Source organism: Phyllostomus discolor, chromosome 5 (assembly GCF_004126475.2).
Source record: "Phyllostomus discolor isolate MPI-MPIP mPhyDis1 chromosome 5, mPhyDis1.pri.v3, whole genome shotgun sequence".
NCBI lineage: Eukaryota > Metazoa > Chordata > Mammalia > Chiroptera > Phyllostomidae > Phyllostomus > Phyllostomus discolor.
This window is the reverse complement of record NC_040907.2, coordinates 106,180,262-106,193,137: the sequence shown is the minus strand read 5'-3', so window position 1 is coordinate 106,193,137 and position 12,876 is coordinate 106,180,262.

The following is a 12,876-nucleotide window of genomic DNA, read 5'->3' as shown; positions in this document are numbered from 1 at the left end:
ACTGCCATTATTTGCAAATGACATGATACTGTATGTAGAGAACCCTAAAAATTCCACCAAAACTTAGAACCGATAAATGAGTTCAGTAGTGTAACAAGATACATAATTAATATTCAGAAATTGGTTGTTGCAGTTTTATACACAAATAATGAAATGCCAAGAAGGGTAATAAGAAAACAATTCTATTTACAATTGCAACAAGAAATACCTAGGAATAAATTTAATCAACAAGGTAAAAGACCTGTACTAAAAAAATTATAGGATACTAAAAAAAAAAAAATTTAAGAAGATACAAATAAATGGAAGCATATACCATATTCATGGTTAGATAGTATAGCATAATTAAACCCAAAGCAATCTATAGATTCAATGTAGATCCTATCAAAATACCAATGGGTATTTCACAGAACTAGAACACAGAGTCCAAAAATTTATATGAAATGACTAAAGACACCAAACAGCCACAGGAATCTTGAGTAAGAAAAACAAAGTTGGAAGACTGAAGATGGCAGCGAGGTAGGTGAGAGCTGAACCCATTTGCTCGTGCACCCATCTGGGACACCTAGACAGTCTTCTGAAGAACAGAGTGATCAGCCAATAGAATCCCAGCTTTTATGACATTTGGAAGCCAAAATTGGAGAGGACATTGAAAAAGAGACAGTGGTAAGGAGATTGCATTGGGACAATGAGGTCTCTGGGACTCATTTTATTGTTTATTTTTATTATTTTTTTGATATTTTTGTTTCTTTTATTTGATTATTTTTTATGTCTCTTCTCTCGGTTTAGTTTGTTTTTGTTTGTTTAATTACATTGTTTTACTGGTTTTCTTTGTTCTCTCATATTGCATTTTAACTTTTCTTTTTTCACTTCACAGGTATTCCAATAACACACTACTGCTGGTCTTTTACTCTATTCTTTTTATTCATATCATATATCTCTTGTCATATTATTGTTGTTCCAATATTATTGTAAATAATACACAGCACCCTCTCTGGTCTTGGCTAAATTCACTATCTTCCTGAGGCTTGTTACTGTTATAGTTAACTCTGTTCCACAGGTGGCAAACACAAGGCCTGTGGGCTGAATCCAGTGAGCCAAATCTGGCCCTCCACTTTTTTTTAACCAGCCTAGCACCATGTTCTACCTGGTGGCAGCACTGAGCTCTTTGCCCCTGGTTAAGGAGTAGTTACATTTATAGAGTCCTAAAGTTACATTCGGTCCTTTGAAGGTGACCTCAAGGCTGATGTGGCCCCTGGTGAAAACGAGTTTGATACCTGTGTTGCCACTCTTCAAGGCCAGGCAAGTTCATGGTATTTGTGCAAATGAAAAAATATTCATGGAGCCGTTGGGATATCTGGCATCCCTTTATTCATGGGTGGGCTAGCCACACATGCTACAAACTGCATGTCTATCTGCACGTCTCATGACATGGCCCCTGCTCCCCAGCATGGCGCCCATTGTGGCTCCTGTTCCCTTCTGGGTCTCTCATCATCATTGCCCCAGCAGGGAATCCCTACCTGTTTAAGTCCTAGAGGGAAACAAAACCAGAAAACTGCCAGAACATTACATAACAATGTAATTCTGTGCCTGCCAGCTCACTTCATGTTATGGGAACAGTTTATCAGACCCAGTCTCAAAGCTATGAGAACACTTATTATCAGGCCCCTCCAAGGCTATAGGAACACTGCTCCCCTTAGTTACCCAGACACCTGGATGAGGAATCCAGACTGCCTCCACTTACCATACAACACCCCTGCTCTATTCTCTCCCACACAATGCCTAGTTTCTATCTTTACTTTCACTACATCTCACCATCTAACCTAGAAGAAGTACACTGTTTTCTGGATTCAGCTCACATTCCTTCTCCCCTCTATAAGAGCCTTATTTCTTTTTCACCTTTTATACAAAGTGGCTAGTTCAGTGAAATATCATGGTTATCATTGTATCTCTCCAAAGGATCTCCTATCTATTCTCCACTTGTTGGTACTTTAAATCCCACAGTAAGGAATACTCTCCTGCTGTCTTAATCCATTTTGCCTTCACTCTGCCCCTGATCACATACAAGATGGGGTGAGAGTTGTGAACACCAGTAAACCTGCTGGAGGAAAAACCCTGCAACAAAGGAACCACCAACAGGTAAAACCCAAGTACAATAAGAGAACACACACAAACAGAAGAAAGGGCAACCCTAGAGCATTCAGAGAAGGAGATCAAAGAGACCACACCACTGAATCCCATAGAATTCCTACCATAGAAGTTCACCCTACAAAGACACCTAGCAAAGCAGAGCATCAGAAATCACAGAAATAAACAACAAAAACAAAACCAAAAAAAACAGTCACCTAAAATAGGGAGACAAAGAAAGAACCTGCAATCTAAAGGAATGGAAGACTTTGAGTAAAAGACTTAAATAAAATGTAGGCAGCCAACTATCAGATATAGAATTCAAATTAATGGTTATAAAGATGCTCAAGAAACTCATAGATAAGGACCTGAGTAAGAACTACAACAGTATGAAAAAAAGATATGGAAAGTATAGCAGGAACCAGGAAGAGATGAAGAATACAATTTCTGAAATAAAAAAACACATTAGGAGGAAATAAAAGCAGCCTGGATGAAGCAGAGGATCGACTTAGTGAGCTGGAAGATAAAGTAGAAACACTCAGGTAGAGTAGCTGCATGAACAGACTAAAAAAATATGAAGATAGCTTAAAGGAACTACAAGACAACATGAAACACAACAGCACTCTAACCATAGGAATACCAGAAGGAGAAGAAAAGGAGCAAGGGATAGAACCCTGTATGAAAAAATAATGACAGAAAACATTCTGAACCTGGAGAGGATGGAAAAACTGGGCAAGTTCTGGAAGCACAGAGGGACCCAATCAGGAAGAACCCAAAGAGGCCTACCCCAAGACACACCATAATTAAAATGCCAAGTTTTAAGTATCGGCCAAGATGGAGGTGTAGGTACAAACCCTTCACTTCCTTGCACAGCCAAAAGGAGAATAACAACCAATATAAAAACAATAAACAACCAGAAGCACAAAAAAATCAAACTGCATGGAACTCTGACAATGAAGGAATTAAAGAAACATTCAACCAGAACAGTAGGAAGGAACTTGGTACCCCGGAGAGTAGAGAAGACTGTGGCAAGGCCTTGAACCACAAGGGTGGGGCTGGCTGAGAGGTCCTACAATGAGACAGTGGACCATGTGGGCAGGGCTGGCTGAACAGGAAACTGAGACTCAGAGCTGACTGTGGAATACATTGGGGGTTGCCATGGTGGAAGAAGCTTCCAATCTTGCATGAAAGAGTTCATTGCGAACTGGGGCTGGAGCTGAGTAAGCGAGGTGCTTTGTTCCCTCTCTGACCTCTCCCCCACTGACCATGCCACAGTGCAACAAGGAGGGTTGCCCTGCCCTGGGGAATACCTAAAACTGCTCCCCCTTACAACATAACAGGTGCACTAAGACAAAGGAATAGGGCCCAAATGAAAGAACAGAGCAAAACTCCAGAAAGAGAGCTAAGCCAACCTATCTGATAGAGAGCTCAAAACCCTGGTAATCAAAATGCTCACAGAACTGGTTGAGCTCTGTCACAAAATGAAAGAGCAAGTGAAAGATACCCAAAGTGAAATAAAGCAAAATATTCAGGGAACCAACAGCGACAAGAAGGAAACCAGGACTCAAATTAATGATTTGGAACAAAAGGAAGAAATAAACATGCAGCTGGAACAGAATGAAGACAGAAGAATTTAAAAAAATGAAAAGAGGCTTAGAAACACTAGGGACAACTTTAAACATTCTAATATTTGAATTATAGGGGTGCCAGAGGAGAAGAACAAGAGCAAGAAGTTGAAAACTTATTTGAACAAATAATGAGGGAAAACTTCCCCAATTTGGAGAACGAAATAGACTTCCAGGAAATCCAGGAAGCACAGAGAGTCCCAAAGAAGTCAGACCCAAAGAGGAACACACCAAGGCACATCATCATTAAGTTATCCAAGATTAAAAACACAGCAAAGGCAGTTCTGAGAGGGAAGTTCATAGAGATACAGTCCTACCTAAAATCCTAAAAGCAGCAAGGTGAAAGGAGAGTGTTACCCACAAAGGAGTGCCCATAAGACTATCAGCTGATTTCTCAAAAGAAATCTTACAGGCAAGAAGGGGCTGGAAAGAAGTATTTGAAGTCATGAAAGACAAGGACCTACATCCAAGATTACTCTATCCAGCAAAGTTATCATTTAGAATGGGGGGAAGTACTTCCCAGATAAGATCAAGTTAAAGGAGTTCATCATCACCAAGACCTTATAGTATGAAATGTTAAAGAGAATTAACTAAGAAATTGAAGAACGTCACAAACTATGAACAGTAAAATGACAACAAACACACAACTATCAACAAATGAACCTAAAAAAAAAGAAAAAGAACAAAACAAATACTAAGCAAATAACTAGAAAAGAAACAGAATCACAGAAATGAAGATCACATGGAGGGTTTTCAAGGGGGACAGGGAAGGGAGACATGGGGGTAAAGGTACAGGGAAGAAGAAGTATAATTGGTAGGCATAAAATAGATGGGGGGAGGTTAAGAATGGTATAGGAAACAGAGAATTCGAAGAACTTATATGTACAACCCATGGACATGAACTAAGAGGAGAGAATGCTGGAGGGTTGGGGGGGTGCAAGGCAGAGGGGGGATAAAAGGGGAAAAATTTGGAAAAATGTATTAGCATAATCAATAAAACATACTTAAAAAAGGAAGTACAAATTGGTAGCTACAGAATAGTCATGGGGATGTAAAGCACAGCACAGGGAGTATAATCAAGGATATTCTAATAATTACTTATGGTGTCAGATGGGTATAATAGTTATTGGGATGATCACTTAGTAAATTATATAGTGTCTATAATCACTGGGATGTACATCTGAAACTAATATAATATTGTATGTCAGCTGCAATTGAAAAATAAAAATATTTTAAAATATTTAATAAAATAATAAAAATAAAAATATGAAATGCCAATCTTTAAGGACAAAGGAAGAATCTTAAAAGCAGCGAGGGAGAAACCAGAAGTCACATATAAGGGAGCTTGATAAGGTTAGCAAGTGATTTCTCAACAGATACACTTCAGGCCAGGAAAGAATGGCAAAAAATATTCCAAGTAATAAAAAGCAAAGGCCTGCAACTAAGACTACTCTACACATCAAGACTCTCAATTAAAATGGAAGGTGCAATAAGGAGTTTCCCAGACAAAAGAAGGCTGAAAGAATAATCTCAACCAAACCAGCATTGCAAGATATGCTAAAGGGATTGCTATAAGCAGAGGAAGAGAAAGTGTGTGAGAGAGATGAACACAGGTACAAAGGGGCAAAATGAATAAGTACCTATCGATAATAACCTTAAATGTGAACAGATTAAATGATCCAATAAAAAGATAGCAAAGCTGAATGGAGAACACATAACCTGTACATATGCTCCCTACAAGAGACCCACCTGAGTAAAGAAGACATACACAGACTGAAAGTGAACAGCTGGAAAAAAATATTCCAAGCAAATGGATAGGAAGAAAAGCTGAAGTAGCAATACCTATATGAGACAAAATAAACTTCAAAACAAAAACCATGAAAAAAGACACTGAGGGACATTTCATAATATTCAAGGGAAGAATCCATCAAGAAGACATAAACATTGTAAGCATATATGTACCCAACATAGGATAACCCAAATACATAAGGAAAACCTTAGAGGACTTCAAGAAAGATATAGACAGCAACATACTTACACTAGGGGAGCTTAACACCCCACTGTCAACAATGGATAGATCTTCCAAACAAAATATCAACAAGGATATGGTGGCATTGAAAAATGCTCTAGATATCAAATGGAATATGTACACACACACACACACACACACACACACACACACACACACAATCTCCTTTGATCCCAAAGAAGCAAAGTAAAAATTCTTTTCAAATGCACATGGAACATTTTCTTTTTTTAAAATATATTTTATTGATTATGCTATTACAGTTGTCCCATTTTCCCCCCTTTGCTCCCTTCCACCCTGTACACCCTCTCCCACCCATATCCCCCCCTTTAGTCATGTCCATGTGTCATACTTATAAGTTCTTTAGCATCTACATTTCCCATACTATTCTTACCCTTCCCCTATCTATTTTCAACCTACAATCTATGCTACTTATTCTCTGTACCTCTTCCCCCTCTCTCCTCCTCCCACTCCCCTGTTGCTAACTTTCCATGTGATCACCATTTCTGTGGTTCTGTTCCTGTTCTAGTTGTTTGCTTAGTTTCTTTTGGTTTTGCTTTAGGTGTGGTTGTTAATAATTGTGAGTTTGCTGTCCTTTTACTATACATGTTTTTTCTTTATCTTCTTTTCTTAGATAAGTCCCTTTAACATTTCATAAAATAAGGGCTTGGTGGTGATGAACTCCTTTAACTTGACCTTAGCTGAGAAGCACTTTATCTGCCCTTCCATTCTAAATGAAAGCTTTGCTGGATAGAGTAATCTGGGATATAGGTCCTTGTCTTTCATGACTTGGAATACTTCTTTCCAGCCCCTTCTTGACTGTAAGGTCTCGTTTGAGAAATCAGCTGACAGTCTGATGGGAACTCCTTTGTAGGTTACTGTTCTCTTATCTCTAGCTGCTTCTAGGATTTTCTCCTTCATTTTTACCTTGGCTAATGTAATTATGATGTGCCTTGGTGTGTTTCTTCTTGGGTCCAACTTCTTTGGGACTCTCTGAGCTTCCTGGACTTCCTGGAAGTCTATTTCCTTTGCCAGATTGGAGGTGTTCTCCTTTGTTATTTGTTCAAATAACTTTTCCACTTGTTGCTCTTCCCCTTCTCCTTCTGGTATCCCTATAATTCAGATGTTGGAACATTTAAAGATGTTCTGGAGGTTCCTAAGCTTCTCATTTTTTTTTAATTCTTATTTCTCCACTCTTTTCTGTTTGGTTGTTTCTTTCTTCCTTCTGGTCCACTCTATTGTTTGGAGTCCCAGTTTCCTTCCCATCACTATTGGTTCCCTGTGCATTTTCCTCCATTTCTCTTATCGTAGCCTTCATTTTTTAAAATCTAATTTGCGACCAAATTCAACCAATTCTGTGAGCATCCTGATCACCGGTGCTTTGAACTGTGTATCTGATAGGTTGGCTATCTCTCGGTCGCTTAAAAGAACTGGCTCTGAGGCTTTGATTTGTACTTCTGTTTGAGCCATTTTTTCAGGGGTGGAGGGAGGTGTGGTTGCACCTGTTCTGTATGAAGGTCAGAGCCTTAGGTGGTCACCAGGGCAGGGCACCCCAGTTGCTGGGTTATAATGTTGTATGTGGGGGTGGGGTGTGAGAGGAAACAATGGTGCTTGCTCCTCTCTCCATCAGATTTCAGTCCCTTCCATTGCTTCCCCCAAGCTAACTGAGACTTTCTGGTGCTATTTCCTGTGTGGCTGGGCTTGTGTACATTCTAGGACCCCATGGGTCTCTCCAACGCACTCTCCTGTGAGGCTGGGAGTATCTCCCTGTGCCTCAACCCACCACAGGTGCTTTCAATCGGTGTTTTGTGGTTCTATTTCCCAGTGCTGGGACCCTGGGTTGCGCGGTCTGTCTCACTGCCCAACTTCACCTGGTTTTTCTGCACATGAATGTGGCCCAGACAGCCAGGTGCCTTGAGTGCAGTGCCTCACTTCACAGTTGTCACCTCGCTGGGTCTGCCAGCTGCCTGTGTGCCCAGGGTCCGCCCTTTGTGGTCTTGTGCTCGGGATGCCTTAACATGTCTGGGATGCCTTATACACCCGAAATGCATTATGTGTCCAGTGCCACTGCTTTTTGTGCCTCGACCCCTATCCACCCAGCTGCCCGACTCTGCCCCTCCTACTGGTCTGGATGAGTGTGTATATTTTAACTCCTTGGTTGTCCGACTTCCATACAGTTCAATTTTCTGTCAGATCTGGTTGTTATCTTGTTTCTAAATTGTTGCTGACCTTATTTTGGTTGTGCAAGGAGGCACAGTGTGTCTACCTATGCCTCCATCTTGGCCAGAAGTCTGTCTACTCCATTTCTTATACTGTACTTTACATTCACATGGCTATTCTATAACTACTTATATGTACCTCTTAATATCTTAAGCTATTCACCCAATCTCTCCCTACCCCTTCCCATCTGGCAAACTTCTGGTAAATAACTTCTTTTCTCTTGCTTTGAAGAGTCTCTCTTTATTTTTTAACATTCACTTTTTTTAAATAATGATGTGTCTTAGAGTGGGCCTCTTTGCTTTCATCATAATTTGGAGTCTCTGCACTTCCTGGACTTGCATGTCTATTTCCTTCCCAAAATTAGGGAAATTTTATTTCACTATTTTTTGAGATAGATTTCCAATTACTTGCTCTTTCTCTTCTCCTTCTGGCACACATATGAGGCAAATGTTGGACCTCTTAAAGTGGTCCCAGAGGCTGTTTATACTATCCTTGCTTTTTTGGATTTTTTTTCCTCTTGTTGTTCTGCATCGTTGTTTTTTGCTGCCTATGTTCCAATTCATTGATTTGATTCTTGTCTTCATCTATTCTACTGTTGTTTCCCTGTAAATTTTTCTTTATTTCAATTAGTGTATTCTTCAGTTCTGACTGGGTCTTTTTTTTTTTCTGCTGAGGTTCTCACTAAGTTCCTTATAAACAGTGTTTTGAACTGTGCTTCTTATAGATTATTTCCGTTTAATTTAGCTATTTTTCTGGAGTTTTTGCCTGTTCTTTAATTTGAGCCATGTTTCTATGTCTTCTTTTAGTAGCCTCCTTTGTTTGTTTCTATGTATTAGGTAGAGCTGCTTTGAATCTATGTCTTTGTGTTGTGGTCTAATGTAGTAGGTGTCATATAGGGTCCAGTAGCACAGCCTCCCCTGTCACCCAAGCTGGGTATTCAAGGTGTGCCCTTTGTGTGGGCTGAGTACATCCCCTCTTGTAGTTGAGCCTTCATTGCTGTTGGCAGATCAATAGGAGGGATTTACCCAGGCCAGTCAGCTGCAAGGACTGGCTGTGACCACTGACCACCAACCTCTGGCCTCCATGGAGGACCATCTGTGCAGGTGCTCCAGTGTGATCTGCAGCTGTCTCCTGGGTGTGTTGGCCCTGGGGTTTCCTGGGTGTTGCAGGCCAAGGTCAGTCCTGACCTGTGTTTTGTTCAGGGCACCCTGCCTGAGCTATAAAAAATATCTGACATGGTTGCTACATGTGCTAGGCTTGGAGATTCCCAGGTGAAGCCAAACTGTAACTCTAATCTGGCTGCCACTCTAGGCCTCACTGAAGACAGCTGTTACTTGTTTGATAAGATTTAGGAGCCAGGACCAGCCATTCTTATGGAAAAGCAGCCTGGGTAGGACCACAAGTTGGGTGGCATAAGGCCTCTGTGGATCACCAAGGTGGGCCACACAGTGTTAGCCAGATTGATGGAGTCTCAGATATGGCACCAGCCTACTGGCTCTGAGGGGGGAGGGCTCAGCAAAGGGACAATGGCCTATATTCACCCCAATGCCAGACACTTCACTCTGTCTTGGTATACGACTTGTGCCCTTCAAGCTGCCACCACAGTGCTGGAGTTCAGAGGCAGCAAATCTGAGTAGGTGAGTCTGTGTGTTGGATAACCAAGAGGAACTGCTTAGGGCTTTAGCAGCCTTCTCTAGCAACATGATCCCTGCTGGTTTTTTCAGCCAAAAGTTGTGGGGACTTATCTTCCTGGCACTGGAATCTTGGGCTGAGGATCCTGGTATGGGTCTGGGGCTCCTGGCTTCCAGGATATCCCTCATGAATTTTTATCCATGTGGGTGTGGGGCCAGCCTGTTCCATGTCTATGCCCCTGTTACAAGTCTGGATGGATGTGGTTTCCTCAGTTCTATAATTGTCAGACTTCCATTCAGCCTGATTTTGTAGTTGTCAGACTCTCATTCAACTCTATTTCTGGTGTTCCTGAGTAATGGTTTTTCTATATTTTAGCTGTAATTTTGATGTGGCTGTGCAAAGAGACAACCCATGTCTGCCTATGTTATCATATTGACTGGAAGCTCCTCACCCTCCATTTTAAATGACAGCCTTGCTAAGTAGAGTATCCTGGTTGCAGGCCTTTGCTTTTCATTACTTGGAATATTTCTTGCCATTCCCTTCTGGCTTGTAGTTTTTCTGTTAAGAAATCAGCTGCTAGCCTCATCGGAGCTCCCTTGTATATTACTGTTTTTCACTTGTTGATAATATGATTCTCTCTTTGTATTTAACATTTGGCATTTTTAGTATGATGTGTCCTGGAGTGGGCCTTTTTGGGTTCATCTTGATTGGGACCCTCTGTACTTCCTAACCTTGCATGGATTTTCCCTTCTCCAAGTTAGGGAAGTTTTCTGTCATTATTTTTCAAATAGGTCTTCTATCCCTTGCTCCTTTTCTTTTCCTCCTATGATGCAACCATATGATGCAAATGTTACGTTTCATGCTGTCCTGAAGTACCCTTAAACTACCTTCATTGTTTTTTAGTCTTTTTTCATTTTGCTGTTCTGCCTGGGAATTTTTTTCTACCATGTCTTCCATATCACTGCTTGGTCTTCTGCTTCACCCAGCCTGCTTGTAATTCCTTCTAATGTATTTTTTATTTTAGATATTGTATTATTCATTTATTCCTGGTTCTTATTTATAGTTTCTATTTCCTTTTCCATGCTGTTGTAGTTCCCACTCAGTTCCATGCATTGTCACTAAGATCCTTGAACATACTTGTAACTATTTTTAAAAATATATTTGAATGATTGTGTTAGTACAGTTGTCCCACTTTCCCCTTCACTCCCCTCCACCTTGCACACCCCCACCCACATCCCCCCGCTTTAGTTCATGTCTATGGGTCATACATATAAGTTCTTTAGCTTCTATATTTCCCATACCCTCCCTCTGTTTATTTTCTACCTACCATCTATGCTACTTATTCTCTGTATCTTTTCCCCCTCTCTCCCCCTCTCACTCCCCTGTTGCTAACCCTCCATGTGATCTCCATTTCTGTGGTTCTGTTCCTGTTCTAGTTGTTTGCTTAGTTTGTTTTTGTTTTTTGTTTTAGGTGTGGTTGTTAATAATTGTGAGTTTGTTGTCATTTTACTGTACATGTTTTTTATCTTCTTTTTCTTAGATAAGTCCCTTTAACATTTCATAAAAAAAGGGCTTGGTGATGATGAACTCCTTCAACTTAACCTTATCTGAGAAGCACTTTATCTGCCCTTTCATTCTAAATGAAAGCTTTGCTGGATAGAGTAATCTGGGATGTAGGTCCTTGCCTTTCATGACTTGGAATACTTCTTTCCAGCCCCTTCTTGTCTGTAAGGTTTCTTTTGAGAAATCAGCTAACAGTCTTATTGCAACTCCTTTCTAGGTAACTGTCTCCTTATCTCTTGCTGCTTTTAAGATTCTCTCCCTATCTTTAATCTTGGCTAATGTAATTATGATGTGCTTTGGTGTGTTCCTCCTTGGGTCCAACTTCTTTGGGACTCTCTGAGCTTCCTGGACTTCCTGGAAGTCTATTTCCTTTGCCAGATTAGGGGTGTTCTCCTTTATTATTTGTTCAAATAACTTTTCCACTTGTTGCTCTTCCTCTTCTCCTTCTGGTATCCCTATAGTATGGATATTGGAACGTTTAAAGATGTCCTGGAGGTTTCTAAGCTTCTCCTCATTTTTTTTTTGAATTCTTGTTTCTTCATTCTTTTTCTGATTGGATGTTTCTTTCTTCCTTCTAGTCCACTCCATTGACTTGAGTTCCAGTTTCCTTCCCATCACTGTTGGTTCCCTGTACATTTTCCTCTATTTCACTTAGTGTAGGCTTCATTTTTTTGGTCTAATTTGTGACTACATTCAACCAATTCTGTGAGCATCCTGATTATCGGTGTTTTGAACTATGCACCTGATAGGTTGGCTATCTTTTTGTTGCTTAGTTGTAATTTTTCTGGAGTTTTGATCTGTTCTTTCATTTGGGCCACTTTTTGTTTTTTTTTCCTGTTTTTGTTTGTTTTTGTTTTTGTCTCAGTGCACCTGTTGTGTATGAGGGGCAGAGCCTTAGGTATTCTCCCAGGTGGGGTAACCCACATTGCTGCATTATGCTGCTGTATGTGGGGGTGGGGCCTGAGAGGGAACAATGGCACTTGTTCTGCTCTCTTCAGGATTTCAGTCACTTCCCCCACTACCCACAAGCAAATTGGGCCCTTCTGGTGCTGATTCCTGTGTGGGTGGGTTTGTGTATGTTCTAGGACTCTGTGAGTCTCTCCAACAAACTCTCCTGTGAGGCTGGGAGTTTATTCCAGCACCTCAACCCCAACAGGTGTTTTCACTCAGTGTTTTGAGGCTTTATTTCCCAGTGCTGAGACCCTGGGTTGCACAGTCTGGCTCCCCAGTTTTGCCTGGTTTATCTGTGCACAAATGTGGGACTTCTAGGTTCACCAGCTGCCTTGTGGCCTGCACCCCTCCCAAATATGCCACCTTGCTGTGTCCACCAGCTGCTGCCTTATGTGCCTGGGGGCCCACCAGCCACCGCTTTGCTGTGTCCCCTCTCCACCAGGCAGCCCAACCTCACCCCTCATACCAGTCTGGATGGATGTTTCTTCTTTAACTCCTTGGTTGTCAGATTTCCATACAGTTCAATTTTCTGTTGGTACTGGTTTTTTTTTTGTTTGTTTGTTTCTAAATTGTTGTTGTTCTTATTTTGGTTGTATGAGGAGGCACAGTGTGTCTCCCTACACCTCCATCTTGGTGGGTACTTGTAACTATTTTTTGAATTATATGTCTGATAGATTGCTTGACTCAATTTCATTTAGCTCTTTTTCTAGGAATTCTTTCATTCTTTTTGATTCA